Here is a 14,153-nt window from a genome sequence, read left to right as displayed (position 1 = left end):
AGGATCCCACATGCCGCGGAGCGGCTGGGCCCGTGAGCCATGGCCGCTGAGCCTGCGCTCTGCAACCGGAGAGGCCACAACAGTGAGAGGCCCGCATACCGAAAAAAAAACAAAAAAAACAAGAGGCCTTTAGTAACTCCTACGATTGACTTTCCCACTAATCCAGTGCAGTAGGGTTTCGAGTCTGATTTATTTTCATAAACAAAATAGAGAAATGGGTCATATGCTGAAAAAATGAGATTATGGTTACCACTTTGTACTTACTATATGTGCCTTCTCTAAGAAAACAAGAATGAAAGGGTAATTTACACACCTTTTATAACCTGCCATTTTCCACTGCTTCTTTCCATCCTTACATATTTTCTCTTGCTTTTGTTAACTTTTTAAAATTGAAATATAGTTGACTTACAATGTTGTGTTAGTTTCTGGTGTATAGCAAAGCAATTCAGATATATATGTTATTTTTCAGATTCTTTTCCATTATAGGTTATTACAAGATATTGAATATAGTTCTTTGTGCTATACAGTAGGTCCTTGATGTTTATCTATTTTATATATAGTAGTTTGTATCTGCTAATCTCAAACTCCTAATTTACCCCTCCTCCCCTTTCCCCTTTGGTAACCATAAGTTTGTTTCCTATGTCTGTGAGTCTGTTTCTGTTTTGTAAAAAAGCTTATTTGTACCATTTGTTTAGATTTCACATATACTGATATCATGTGGTATTTGTCTTTCTCTGTCTGACTTACTTCACTTAGTATGGTAATCTCTAGGTCCATATGTTCATTTTATTCTTTTATTTTGTTCATTGTTCAGATCAGTTGCTCCTTTATTTCTCCCATTTTCTCTTAAACCACTGTCTTTGTTTCGTTAATGAACTACTTGTGGGCACCCTAATTTTGTCCTGTGGAGGGAAGCTGGAGAGTGTGCTCCTTCAGGCCTGTCTGTTGCCATGGAGACAGAGACCAGCTGCTGCTGGGAGGCTTGTAAAGTAGAGCCAGTGCCAGCCAGGGTAGGAAGGGAAACCATAGCTGGCAGGAAACCATTCTGAAGTTGTCAGGTTGTCTGAGTCCCTGAAATGCTCCTCAAAGCTGCCTTGCCTTGAGGAAATAGCTAAATGTCTTCTCCTGCGCAGTGACATAGCAATAAGTGGACTTGATTGGGGCGATCTGTCTCATGCACTGGAGAGCAATGTGGGAGAACATCTGGGCAAGGTCAGGGTTGAAGTTCACACGAGAGGAAAGAGACAAAGTTTCTCTCCCAATTTGCCTCCATCACAGCAACCAAGGGGAAATTCCTTGAAGTAGATTTATGGGCAGTGGACAGTAATATGGGATTGTTGGATCAGGAGGGGAAGAATATGATGACATGCATAACATTCATATTCTAAGGTAAGTCAAGGAAATTTTTAACATAAAATTCTTTGTCTGCCCCTTGGCCTCCTCTCCCTGCTCTACTGTGCATTGTGTATCTGCATTATGCATCTACCAGACCTACCCACCAGCAGAAATGCCTGCTCAACCATAAAGAACAACATTCTCCTAGCACCAAGACAACTTAAAGATAACATTCCTTCTTGATTTCGTAAGGAGTCACAGTGACCCACCACTGTGTACCTGCAGATCCGGATGGTGAAAACTATGTCATTTAATAAACAGCCCTCTGTCTCAAAAACCTATATAACAGTGCTTTGACCTCTAATGGGCAGAACAGTTCTCTGAGCTTTCTGAGAGGCTGTTCCTGCGTTATAATCCTCAATTTGGCGTGAATAAAATTTTCCATTTCTTTCTTAGATTGATTAATTTTTCATCAACAATAGTCAAGAGTGATTATTTTTATTCACATTAATCTATATGTCTTCATACTATTGGAAAAAGATTATGATGTAAAATGAGAAATCAAAATCCAAATTATTTGTTTAAAATTTTTGCTCCCATCCCATTATTAGTTGTTTGATAATAAAACCATCTTTTGTACAGTATGCATAGGTACCATGACAGTGTTTCTCAAGAAGGCGGGACAATTCATGTAAATTTAAAGATAGAGTTTTGGATAGTATAGTATCAGTTAATTATAACTTCTGAACACCAAGTTCAGGCAGCTTCCATTTTTATTGTCTGTGGATTTTGCAGTTTTCCCAGGAGATGGACGAAGGACTCAGTGTCTTTTTATTGACTCTTGAGTTAGAGGCAGAGCACAAAGCTGGCTTTCCCTAATAGGTCTAACTAAGGGCACTTTACCTGGAGATGGAAGAGATTCAAGAAGAGGATCACGTTATAATAACAGCATTATAATGCTGTCAGAATCTTGGTTCCCTGTACACAGATGCCGAAATGAGATTTGGAGACAGAGTTTTGGAGGAGAAAAAAAGGGTGGCTTCATTCTTTGCCAGGCAAAGAGGGGAACACAGCAGGCTGGCACGTCAAGAACTGTGCTCCCCTCCCTGGGGAATAGGGAGAGGTCTTATAGGCAGGGCTTGTGGTCAGGGGTATGGGATAAGGATCGAGGCAGTAACAGTCCTGCATTCTTCTTTCTTCTGCAGAGTTTCAAAAGGGTGGGGTTGCTGACAAGATTAGGGTGTGTGCAGGGTCTCAGGTGGTCTCCTAATCTTTTTTTAAAAATTAATTAATTAATTAATTAATTATTTTTGGCTGCATTGGGTCTTCATTGCTGTGCGCGGGCTTTCTCTAGTTGCAGCGAGCGGTGGCTACTCCTCCATGCAGTGTGCGGACTTCTCATTGTGGTGGCTTCTCTTGGCACGGAGCACGGGCTCTAGGGGTGCGTGCTTCAGTAGTTGTGGCACACAGGCTTAGTTGCTCCACGGCATGTAGGATCTTCCCGGACCAGGGGACTAGGGCTCAAACCCATGTCTTCTGGACTGGCAGGTGGATTCTTAAGCACTGTGCCACCAGGGAAGTCCCAGTCTCCTAATCTTGATGAGCTTCTCTGGTCCCTTTAATCTTGTCTCAGGTGGTTTACTGGCTGCTCCTCCTTTGATTAGCAACTGTTGAATCTGCCCTTTGGACCTCAGGGAAGATCATGGAGGCTGGAGTCTTGCCTACAAGAAGTGGGGGACAAGAAGGCCTCCGTGCCTGGGACCCCCATAGGGCCCCGCTTGGTTTCAATAATAATAAATAAAATTTATTGAGCACTTACAATGTATCTAGCACAGTTCAGGAGCTTTACCGGATTATTTCACTCAACCCTCACAACAACACTATGAGGGTGGTTCTATTATCATCATTATTATCATCTCCCCCTTATTATCATCTATTAGTATTATTATTATCTCCCCTTTTCAGATGGTAAAATGAGGCCCACAAAGTTATTTTCCCAGGATCACATAGTGAGAGGTAGTAAAGCTGGGGTTTGAATCAGTTAACTTGACCCTAGAAGCTACTGCAGAGGCAGGATTGGTGCAGGTAAGGGAATTTCTTCTTAAAAGCAATTTTATGGTGATTTTATTAGCATGCTAGGATTTCTTAAGCACAAGAGAGTCCCAGTTTTTTACCTGCCCACTGATAGTATAACAAAAAGTCACAACCTAAAAAAATTGGTGGTCACTTAGCTCAGTCCCCTGGATTCAGGTTGCACAGTACAATTCTTAAACTAGAAACACTACCTAGCAGCTACCCTGATGGAGTGGATTAAAATCCATTGCGTCATTCTATTCTGAATTCTTTTCATATTCTTCCTTTCTTTTAGGGCCATAATTCTAACAGATATTTAAACGACCTCCTATAGACTCTCTAAAGGGTTTTTTTTGCTGTTCTGCCCACATTTGTAAGGGTGTGCTCTTGATGGTAATAATCCAGAAAGATTTTAATTTTGCAGAAGCTCTTAGGATCTTAGACACATATTGCACTTTGTTTTCCAGTCAATGCTTTTCTTTGTGGAGCACAGGGAAAAGAATTTGAAAAATACACTTTAATTTGATTTTCAGAAGTGATCATGTTTACAGTCACTTGTGTGTTATAACTGGGGTGCAATTTTAGGAAATTAAATACAGGTGATTCAAGATTCAGCGATGCAATGTCAGGATCCAAGATGTTAAGACACAACATTGTAGATTTAGAAGTTTTGTTATGTTAAGCCAATTTGGGTAGGGAGGATAGATGTGTACATTTTCAGGTGGGCCTGTAATGGCCCTGAATGATCATCAGAGCTGGCTGTGTCTAATGGGAAAATTCATGCTTAAATAATGAAATGTTAGGCTCCTGTTAAAAAAAGAGACAATAGGCCCCAAATGGAGTCACTTATGCTAAGCACTTATGCTGAGACATCACCAAACGGGAACTTAGTACCTAACTTAATAGTCGTTTCAGCCTCTCCCAGTAAAGGAATGCAGTCAATCTGCAATTACCTGGTCAGCACTGGCGAGGTGAATCTCCTTGATAGACCCCTGTCTTTTCCTAGAGAAAAGACATGACCTTGCCATGACCAATCTGCTTTTTGCTGTGATAACTTCCTTGTCCTGCCTCCTTATGTCTGTAAAAGTCTTTCATTTTGTACAGCTCCTTAGAGCTCCCTCCTATCTGCTGGATTGGATGCTGCCCAATCATGAATCACTGAATAAAGCCAATAAAATCTTTAAAATGTACTCAGTGGAATTTTTTTTTAAACACTACGTTTATTATTCTGCCATGTAGTCACCCATTAGCGGTTTAAGTGATTTTTGCGGTTTTCCATGCAAACAGGTAGGTCAGATGCAGCCCAAGGTGCCACCTGGAAAATGGTTTACTGATTCAGGCTCCTTGGCAGACCTCATTTCTTTCCCCCCAAAGTTTCCTTGTGAAAAATTTCAAACATACAGAGAAGTTGAAAGAATTTTTCAGTAAACACCCATATGCCCACCACCTAGGTTCTATCATTGACAGTCTACCGTTATCTACCATCCCCCTTCCCCATTCATCAATCGTCCCCTTAACTAAGGGGGCGGGGCGGGGTTAGTAAGCTCAAGGCGGCTTTCCACTGGCGATTCCAAGGGCGCGACTCGCACCCCTTCAGCCTCAGCTTGGGGCCAAACACGGGTGTCTCCTCCGCAGCCCCATTTCGCGGACGCGGGAGGGGGAAGCGGGCTCCGAGCGCACTGCGCCCCCCGGCGGCCGCTCGGCTCTCCCTAGCCCCCGGGGCCGAGGGGCCGCCTCCAGGTCCGCGGCAGGGGGCGGGGCGGGCCCGCGCCGGGCAGCACCTGGGCTGGGCGGTGCGGTGGCCAGGGAAGCGGGAGGCGGGCGCGGAGCGCGGGCGCGGGGCCGCTACGTGCGCTGGGAGCGCGGGGCTGCGTTCGTGTGCGCTCGCCGCCGCATCCGACGCGCCTTTGAGTCAGCAAACTCCGCCGCCCGCCTGCCCGCCGGCCCGCCGGTCCTGCTGTGCCAGGCTCTGCCCGGAGGTGCAGCCCGTAAGTGACAGGAGACCTGCTGGGGAGGCCTCCCCCGCGCCGCCGGGGGGAGGACCGCGTCTGGGAGCGAGCCGGCCGCCCTTTCCTTTCCTTTCCCGAGGCGTGGGGCCCTTCCTGCTGCGCCCAGGTGCCACTCCCTGCGGGCTGGGAAGAGGTTTGGGTCTCCTGGGATTGGAGCCGGGCGCTGCCTCCTTTCCTGATGGGGAGGAGAAATTGGTCGGCCTGTTTGACAGGGGAGGGCAAGGATCGGATCGATCCGGCTAAAAAGACACCCCGGGGAGAGGGTGGGGCAGAGGTGGAATCCTGGATGCCAGGAAAAGTGCTGAGGCACCTTACACCAGGCCGGGTTGTGGGTGGGTATTTTTTAATTCACGAAAGGGTAGCTTTGAGTTTAGAAATTGGGAGGGGTAGGCAGGGGGTTTTCGTGGGATTGTGGGATTGCGGGAAAAGGCCCGAGAGAAAATCCACGTTGACTGATTACTAGGTCTGGTGCCACGGGAAAGCAACAGCCTGTTTTTCAGTTCTGATGCATCATACTTCCTTTTTTAAAAAACATTTAATTAAATTAATTTTTATACAGCAGATTCTTGTTCGTTATCTATTTTATACATATTACTGTATATATGTCAATCAAAATCTCCCAATTCATCCCACCCCCCCCACCCCGCCGCTTTCCCCCCTTGGTGTCCATACGTTTGTTCTCTGATGCATTATACTTCTGTAAGACGGTCCGCGGGTGATTGACGGGAATGGTCACGGGGACGTAGAGCCACATGTCCTGCTTGAAAGGAAGGGCTTCTATTTCTGCAAGGCACGTTTACGTGTAAGAATAATGGAATTAGAAATTTAGAGCAGGAAGGAGGCTTTCATGTGATCACCTTCAAACCTTTCATTTGAGGGATGGGAAACTAAGGCCCCAGGGAGGAGAGTCGTTCAGCCGGGTGGGAGAAGAAACAGGCCTAGATTCTGGCGGACTTCTGACTCCAGTGTTCTCCCCACCTCTTGGGGGCCTGGGGTGGGTGTAGGCTTGGAATACATAAACAACCTCTTCTCCCCTGGGAGTGGGCTGGGTGAGTGAAGCCACTGGGGAGAACTGGCTGCTCCATCCTTGGACCAAACTCAGCTGGGGTGCCTCAGTCTGAGAATGGAGGTGAGTGAGGTTCTTCTCCTGCCTCTACCATCCCTTCCAGTGATGCCTAGTCCTAAGGCCTTTTTTTTTTTTTTTTTTAAAGGCATGGGAGATTTAAGGTTGCCTAATGGGACTGTTTTGAATAAAGATACAAAATAAAATACATCCAGAAGTAAATATATATAAGATGTGAAGTAAGGTGATTAGCACTGACCTGTATGTATTTCACTGGATCATCCTGTTTCGCCTGCCGATCTATTTCATTCTCATTTCCGAGGTGACTATTTCACTAGGGAGGAAATTGGTGTTGAGAGTGGGGACTTCTTGCTCAGGTGACACTGCTCCTCACCAGATGTCTCTTGACTGACTGGCATTCTGCTTCTCCCCCCACCATACTGGGCTGTGGTAACTTCCTCTTATTTTACTTAGGGAAAGGCCTCCCAGATCTTGGTGTCCAAAACATATAAATAAACACCTTCATTCTTTCCCACATAAAAGTTTGTTGTTTAAAGACTAATGTTGTGTTCTACTGCAGCATTTCTACTCGATTTTGGAGCATTCTTTTTTCTTTTTTTTAACATCTTTATTGGAGTATAATTGCTTTACAATGGTGTGTTAGTTTCTGCTTTATAACAAAGTGAATCAGCTATACATATACATATATCCCCATATCTCCTCCCTCTTGCGTGTCCCTCCCACCCTCCCTTGGAACATTCTTAACAATAGCTTTTCTCAGCCTTAGGGTCTCTACTTTCATTTTAGAGGGCTCAGTTTGTTAGTTCAGCTATTATGGGAAATGGCTTCTTTTTCCTCTTTTGGTGTCAGGGCTGTGGTTTAAGAACCACTTGCGAGGGGTTTAGAATTGACTGAGACCAGGGTCCAGCCTTTGCAGTCTTCCATTTCTAAGAGTGGCAAAGGAGGGCTTTTGGCCAAAGTCATGGTTGACTTCCATGGAGAATACCCCACATTTTGAACTGTTATCACCAACGTCTTTTTTTTTTTTTTTTTAATCTTAGAATCTACTAGGTATGAATCAGCTTTTATGTTCTCTAAGCCCTGTTCAAGCTAAGAGGTTATATGTGGTAGTGGTTACAACTTCTGGTTTCGGACTCATTAGAGTTGAAATCTGGGATAATCATTTGCTAACTGAGGTACTGTCAGCAGGGCACTTAACTCTCAAAGTCTGATTTATCCTTTATTCAGAGATAAAAAAAGGAACTGATAATCCTTGCCTGCCAGAATTGTTCATAACATTAGTTGACATTTAATGAGCACTGATTATGTGCTAGGCATTGTGAAAAGAGTTTTTATGTGGCAGGCTCATTAATCCTTACAGCAAACTTTTTTTTTTTTAATGTTTGAATTTTATTTATTTTTTTATACAGCAGGTTCTTATTAGTTATCTATTTTATACATATTAGTGTATACATGTCAATCCCAATCTCCCAATTCATCACACCCCCACCCCCCCCCACCTCTTTCCCCCCTTGGTGTCTATACATTTGAATCCTTACAACAAACTTCTGAAGCAGATTCTGTTTACATCTGGGAGAAAATGAGTTATCAAGATATCTATGGCTTTCCTAAACTCTTCAGCTCACAATCTTAACCACCCAGCAAATGTGTCCCACATTTCTATAATATGGAATAGTTATTTAGGGCTTAGTGTGTGCCAGGCCTGGTTTCAAATACCATATGTATATTAACAATCCTTCAGATAGGTATTGTTTTAATCCTTGCCTCCTTTTTTCTTTTCTTTTCTTTCCTTTTTTTTTTTTTTTTTTTTTTTAAATAACAGAAGAAGGAACAGGCACAGAGCCTAAGTCAATTAGTAAATGATGGAGCCATGATTTGAATGAGGCAGCCTGGCTCTGGAATGGGAATGGGTACTCTCCCTCAACCACTCCTCTGTGAATGTAGGTAAAGGGCTTAGCCAGACCTCAATCAAGGGCAGCTCTTAATTGGCATTTTCATTTATTTTTCCCTAAGTAACCACTTCCTCCTCCCAGTCTCTGCAGAGGAGATGCTTTTAGTTCTGGAAATGATTCAACTTCACTTAAGGTTTTGTGATTCTGCATACATTTCTCTTGTATTCTCTGTTATTTTTAAAGAGCTTATGGTAGGTCTCAGTGATCTTGACCCTGGGAATACAGAGATAGGCTTTAGGGAGTCTGTGAACTCCCTGAAAATGTATGATTTCATACTCTTGTGCAAGAGTATATTATTCTGGGGGTGAGACTGCACAACTTACTTTAGATTCTTAAAGGGTCACCCATGGTAGAAAGAAAGGTTAGTAATGACTATTCTAGTACAAATAATCTCGTTTTACAAATGAGGCAGTCGAGGCCCAGGGGAGAGGCAGCATAGTTTAATCTGAACTATGCAGCTAATTAGAAGTAGAAAGGGGACTAAAACTCAGGTCTCCTGACTTCCAGTCTCATATTCTTTCCATCACACCCCAATACCTCCTTTTGGAATGAGTGGTGCCAGGTGAATAAATTATGAAATGCCAAAAGACGCCCGACTCTCCCACTGGGCTTCCCCACTGTGGGAGAGACCAGCAAAGCTTCCTGGAAGCACTATCAAAATGTATCATCCTTGGCATGCCATCTTGTTAGCTGAACCACTCTACAGTGATTTAAGATGGGAATCTACAATGCTGAAAAATACAAGCCAAGAGGATAAAATTTGGGGAAAAGACTTGGAAAGAGTCAGAACATGCATTGGTTGAGGCACAAGGAGGCCGTTTAGGCCTCTTGGTAGAATTGTAGTGTTGGAAAGTTTTTGCTGAGAGATTTGTAAATTCAAGCAAAATTCCAGTAAGTCTGAGATTAAGGGTAGGGTGTGAATCACTGGGAAGCCAGGCCACCTCTTAGCCAAAGCTTGATGCCCCAGTGACTAAATAGGACTAATATTTAGTCTTATTAGGAAGGTTTAGTCCTAAACCCCATTAATATCAGGTAAGTGTGGATTAAAAGCAACCTTGGTGGGACTTCCCTGGTGGCGCAGAAGTTAAGACTCTGCACTTCCAGTGCAGGGGCCTGGGTTCGATCCCTGCACTTCCAGTGCAGGAACTAGATCCTGCGTGCCACAACTAAAGATCCCGCACGTGGCAATGAAGATCCCGTGTGCCACAACTAAGATCTGGCTCAGCCAAATAAATTTTAAAAATTTTTTAAAAAAAGAAAGAAAAATGCAACCATGGAGAGGGCGTGGGAAAATAGATTGTCACCATATACTTCTCTGGGGAGTGTAAATTGGTACAACTTTTTGGAAAGGCACTTTGGCAGTATTTATAACATTTAAAACTTTGCATACTTTCTGATGTATCAGTTCCCCTTCTAGGACTTTATCCCTCAGAAATACTTGCCTCCTTGAACAAAGGAGGAAATTGCTATAAATGAGCTGATATGGAGAATGTCTATTATATATTAAGTAATGAAAGCAAAGTACAGAGCAGTAGGTATATTATGATCTCATTTTTTTGGGGAAAAAATAGTCTGTAAGGATATGCCCCTAATCTGTAGACAGTGATTATGTTTGGGCAGTGGAATTGAAAGGGGTTGGTAGTATGGAGGATTTCATCAGCAGATTCCTATTTTTAAAAATCTTCTAAATTTTGAAATGATTTTAACCTTACAGAACAATGACCAAAAGTAATAAATATTTTATTTTTAAAAATAATGAGTATATAGTACTGAAAATAAAAAAAACCAATTCTTAAGAATGCTTGTGATAAAAAAAGGACATAACATGACATAAATGCCTGAGTAGGGTATGGTTTCCCATGTGTGGAGCACCCAGTCCTCTGGATTTCCAGGCGAGCTGTCCTCTCCCCAGCTGCCCTTTCTGCTACTCATTCCAAAGATGTGCCCCAGCCCCCACTCCTGAAGGCAGGAGTTGTATGTAGCAAGGAAGTTGCTCAGTTCAGGAGTACATTGGCCCTAGATTACGTAGTCTTTAAGCATTTAAAAAAACATCAGCACTCATCTCTCAATTTAGTTTTTGTTTTCTGGGTATAGCGCAAAACTAGTTCTGTTACCCTTTCATGGTATTTTCTCAGCATCCCCCCTCCTCCCCGACCCCAGTAAATGTCTAACCTGGGCTTTCTGACATTGAGAGTCCAGATTGCATATTATCCACCTCTGCGGTTAAAAACTGCACTCAAGAAATAGATTCTCTTGAGAACATATTCTCCTGCAGAAGAGAATATAAGGGAAGTATATTCTCTCTTACTCAACAAATCTGGCTCATTAATAGTGGCAATTATAATGCACTACATATGTAGATATCTTTGATGTCTGCCATCCCCCCTCTCCCTCCCCCCCCACCCCCAGCCTGGATACCCTTAGGAAGATAAGAAAAGGAAATCTCGAACCCCTTTCGGATTCAGACTGGAAATTCCTAATTAAATTCCTAATAGCTGGTGCCCTCCTATAGGGAGCAATGGATTCCTGGAGATGGAAAAACAGAAAGAGGGAAGTGGGGAGGGAAATAAAAGGGGGCACCAGAGGGCAAGACAGACTTCATCTAGTCCTAGTTCTGTGTACAGGCATGTGATAAAGCTTTCTGACTTGTTTCCAGGAAAATTTTTTTTATATGTTTGGCATGATGACAGGTTTAGGAAAGAGATGGGGACGGACACCTATGCAGAATTCACCACACACCATGCATGGCCTTGGGCACTTTGATTTACATTATGTCATTGACCCCTGTGAAATAGGAATTATTATAGTCATTTTATACTGTTCAGAGATATTTCACGACTTGACCAAGTGGATAAGGCAGGAATTGAACCCACAGCTGCTTCCATGCCTGATTTTTATTTTTCTTCAGTGCTCTATTTTAAAATTCCCACCATTGTGTTTACTTTTAGGGGCAAGATGGCATGCTCTCTGACAAAACCATTACGGGAAAATTTTGAAAGCCATACTGGGTGCATTATTAGCCATAGGACTCTGAGGTTTCCATTCCTGATCCTCAGACATTCTCCATGCAGATTATAAAAGGCTGTAATTTGAGGGCTGTGTTATCATAAAGATTTTCAGTGATATCATAGGCAGCCAGGGTTTTGTCCTAATTATTTACGAACCGTGAGGTGGATTTAACACTTCAGAGCATTTTAGCTTTGAAATCAGTGGTGCAAAGTTATTTTCTTCTCATTTTTTCCACCCTCCTTTCCCATTTTCCATCACAGGTGTGCATTTTCCTTCTTTGTGCCTTTTTATGCTTCCCTGATTCCACTGAGGCTCCTGCAGCATTTGGCCAAAGTTCCCTGGGCATCAGAGAAAACATGGAAGGACGCATGCAACTCAAGCCTCGGGGGCCCCGAACCTTAAAGGGCTGTCATCAGTGTAGGGCACCTGTCCCTGCTGAACCAAGCAAGCTGGGGTGGATGTCCCTTCAGTCTTTTCAATGCATTCCTCTGGTGCTTAGATGTTAAACAGTAAAATTAGACTATCTTTAGTTTGGAGAAGAAAGACATATTCTCTTCTAACCTAGGTGTCATCTGGGGGCTTGCCGGTCCTTGTTCCTTAGAGAACCAATTAACCTTGGTGAGAACCCACGAGCCCATGGCCCAGGGAATTCCAAAGGCCTCCCAGGTTTGCTGCTAATTCCCTGGGCTGTGCGTTGGGGGAGGGCTCACGTGTTCTTTCTGGTTTACCTTGGTGACAGCCCTGACATGTTGATGGAGAAATCCACCCCACCACGTGCTTTGCTGGTTCAGAAGACTTTACTAAGCTAGTGGAGCAGTCACCTTGCAGGGCTCCTGACCTTCCACTTTCCCCTGGGTCCCTCTCTCGTCGTTCTCTCAGCCCTGCCCCTCCCCCTCCTCCCTTTCCCATGAGCTCCAGGGTCTTTTCTCTTTATTTTGATGACTATGGATGCTCCCCAGTTCCTCTCAGACTCACAAACCCAAATGGTTCCACGTGCGGAACAGAGCAGGGGGCATTGTACATAGGGAACCTATGCTTCTTAGAAATTGTAAACCCAATACACAGGAAGGAGGTTTCTATTACTGATAATTATCCTCCCCTTTCTCACTGACACAGCGGCTGTTTGCTGTAGAGTGGCATTTGGGACAGCTGAGGAGAATGCAGGTGTTCCCACAGCCCTGGGTTCTGGTGTCTCGGAGCAGGAGACGTAGAGCCCTTCTGTGGGCTATCTCTGGGTGATCGGACCCCGAGAATCGGGACTCCTGCCCAGGTGCACGTGAAAATTCCTACACCAGGAAATCAACTTAACCTTTTACAGGGAGACACAGACTGGTTGCTGGCTTTTTGTAACCAGCTCATTTCCCTGACGGTTGGGAAACCTTGAAAAAATGTGACCTCTGTTTTGAGAACTTTGCCAAACTGAGTCTGTGGACAGATACGAGTCAGATGCCTTGGATTGCAGTCAGTGCTTTGGGCAGATAGTTTAAGGAATAATAAGTTTGGCATTTTACTCACTCTTAAAAGGACTTTCTCTATGTCTTATCTCAGCCTTCTTGGGTCAAGGCCAGGCACCGGACACCCCCGGGTAAGTATGTGCCGCAGGGAATGGCCAAGGTGTGTGCTTCACTGCGTGGGCTGTTTCAGAGCATATAGATTTAAAATATTCTGCTCCTGAAAGTATTACTGTCCCACCTGACAAATCAGATACTTGAAGGGGACATTTTTAAAAAGGCACATTTTTAAAAGGCACAGTGCTCTGTGATCATCAGGAAGACGCCTCAGTATTTCCCCCTTCAAGGGTCTAGAAAAATCTAGACAATAATGAGCAGTCACAGAAGCCGACACAGTGAGCTCCAGGTGCGTACCTCCACATTCGCTCATGTGATCCATCTTTACAGTGGATCCGTGAAGCAGGCTCTTATCCTCATTTTACAGATGAGGAAGCTAAGGCGCAGAGACGTGAAAGAATTTCCTTGGGCAAGGGGCAGAATAAGAATTCGCAGCCAGGCTTTTTGGCATTCACTGTGCCCTTCCTACTCCTGTTAGGGGGACACTCCTTGCTCAAAAGTGAAATCTCCATTCCTGCTGGCCCCTCAGATGACTTGCCAGTTCTTCCTATCTGGACTGATGTCACTTTGGGCAGAGTTGACTTGACCAGTAGATCACTACCCCTGGTGCTGCTGTCTTCTCATGTAATTGAACTTGCCTCCCCAGTGGCAGTTCTTTGTGACAGAGGTGACGAGCTTGGTGGGAAGACTATTTCCAGTGTGTTGCAGTGATTTCCATTTTGAAAGAGAATTTATCACTCAGTTTAAAAGGGGAACATTTAATGCTGACCTTTGTCTCCAATTTGCATGCCTGTACCCTTTTCTTATCTCAGCCCCAAACTGTTCTCCAGGTGCCTGAAGACTGTTCCGTGTGGATGTCCATCACCAGCCTAGCTTGTTCCCAACTGAACTCAGCTTCTTTCTCTCTTACCTCTAAAAACAGACCTCCTTTCCAACTTCCCCATTGCCTGTGACCCTAGCATTCTTCCAGTCACCTGGCTGGTGAGTCACCCTTGACTGCCTTTCTTCCATCATGCTCTGTCTTCAAGTTATTCTTGTTACGTACACCTTTTTTTTTTTTTTTTTTTTTGCGGTACGCGGGCCTCTCACTGTTGTGGCCTCTCCTGCCGCGGAGCACAGGCTC

The sequence above is a fragment of the Physeter macrocephalus genome, chromosome 5 (genome assembly GCF_002837175.3).
Source record: "Physeter macrocephalus isolate SW-GA chromosome 5, ASM283717v5, whole genome shotgun sequence".
Classification (NCBI taxonomy): Eukaryota; Metazoa; Chordata; class Mammalia; order Artiodactyla; family Physeteridae; genus Physeter; species Physeter macrocephalus.
Note: the sequence above shows the minus strand (reverse complement) of the source record.